Genomic DNA, 2,124 nt, shown 5'->3' with positions numbered 1-2,124 from the left:
ACCATACATTTATATGTTAATGTTTGAGCCCTTTTTCCTCTCTCTTATTTGGTCGGGCTGACTGACACTTCAGCACCTACACAGTCAGGAAGCCAAACAAAGCTACTTTTATGGATGGACCATTATACAAGAGCTGCATGGGGAATCTGTGAGAATGCAATCCAGGTGTCATTGCCCCTTGGTAATCTCTCTCATTTTCAGGATTCATTTTCTCAGCAGCTTCACTTGAAAATGACATTCTGACACCATTTACATGGAAATCACTTTGCCTCTTCATCTGTAATAGCGGCCTGTGCTCAGACAGGACCTCTCTGAGGGCTAGACTATTAATGGGCATAAACAGAACGAAAGAAAGAAAGGAAAATAAGGATTATAAAATGTGTAGAAAGAAAGAAAGGAAGACAGACAGACAGACACACAGACAGACAGAAAGAAAAAAAAAGATCATTAAATGTGTAGAAAGAAAGAAAGAAAGAAAGAAAGAAAGAAAAGAAAGATGATAAAATGTATGGTTTTCAGGGTTAAAGCCAAGGTCAGAGCTTTGGGTATTAAGGGATGAAGAAGAGATGTAGACACTGAGGGAAAGCATAATGAGGGAAATTCCTATTTTTCCCCTTAAACATGTGTATCCTGTCTCCTCCTCTCTCCTTCCCCCTACCCCTCTTTCTCACACACAACAGAGAGATGTAAAGATTTTTCCTGAAAGAAGAAGAAAAAAATCCACCAGCAAAGCAACGAGTAGGTGCTGAGAGGAATGCATAAAGGTCGCAATGACAAATATTTGAATATGCGAAGAGATTTGATTACTATGCATGTGTTTTATCTTGTAAGAAAATTCCTTGATAACATCAATCACTTCTCTGTGGTGGTCATCAAAAAGTGAACCAAATACTTGAAAATGGACTTATACAAAGACCTGTGTTTGTGGAATAAAAACAGCATTATTTCAGTGCAGTCTTAACCAGCAACCGAGCATCACACACATACTGGATGCATCTCCATACACACTGCACAAACTTGGACTTGCACACTGTCACTTGTGTCCTCAAGCATAAATACGTGCTTACACACATACACCATAGAGGTGGGGTTATCTTGTCAAGTCATATATCAATGTGTGGGGTATGATAATGAATGTTGAAAGTGGTTTCTATAGGCCATAGATCACAATGATAAAATGATTACAGGTATCACATATTTAGATTTTTTTTCTCATGATAAGATGTTGTATGTGTGCTGCCATTATGCATTTTATAAAAATTCCTGTTTGTTGAATTTCTGTGAGAAATGGGGGGTAAATGTGGAGAATTAATGTTATTTGATTGGATTAACACTGCCTCCACCTGGCATTATTGTAGCACTACTTGATGAAGAGCTCATGCAAATGTGCATTGATAAAACCCCAACTACCTTTATTATTTCCCATTTTCTTCTAGTGTTTTTTTTATGAAAACTGATGAATTTAAACCCTTCATTTTAAAACGACACTTTAGACTCATCATTACATCCATCCAGCTTGCAAAACTCAGGTACAGTAGAAAGCATTGCATTAACGCAACAAGTATAGTATTAAGTAAATCCTTTGTATTACAAAGTCAAAATAATCATTGTGATTTTAAGTCAAATTTTTACATTCAGCAGTAGTTGTTTCTTGACCTGACACATGGAGGCAGAGCGGGATAGGCCACAGCAGAATTTCGACTTAATTGCAGAGGAAGATGAGTGTTACTAATAACATTAACTGTGGTTGGATTCTATTACTGTCCCAGTAAGCCATTGCAGTGTGACAGTGAGGCAGTATTTTCAAGTCAAGTCTTCAGAAGCAAATTTTCAAGTCGTGTTGGCCATTAAAATAGCCTGTCTATCTTGAGAAATATTCATGGGGTGGCATGGAGACTGTGGCAGAAATATATGCTGATTTATTCACAATCACATCACACATCAATATTTGCTCCATATGAGGATATTTTACCTAAAAAACATTACATAGAAATATTGAAAGATGACTTTAGAACTGAACCCCTTTTAGTCTCAATGTGGCCAAAACACATCTTTAAATACATTTCCATTTTTGAACACGCATTAATATTAATCTATATGAATGACAGCATTTGCCACCAAACT

This window comes from Morone saxatilis, unplaced genomic scaffold, assembly GCF_004916995.1.
Source record: "Morone saxatilis isolate NCDOM2014 unplaced genomic scaffold, NCSU_SB_2.0 Contig20, whole genome shotgun sequence".
Taxonomy (NCBI): domain Eukaryota; kingdom Metazoa; phylum Chordata; class Actinopteri; family Moronidae; genus Morone; species Morone saxatilis.
Note: the sequence above shows the minus strand (reverse complement) of the source record.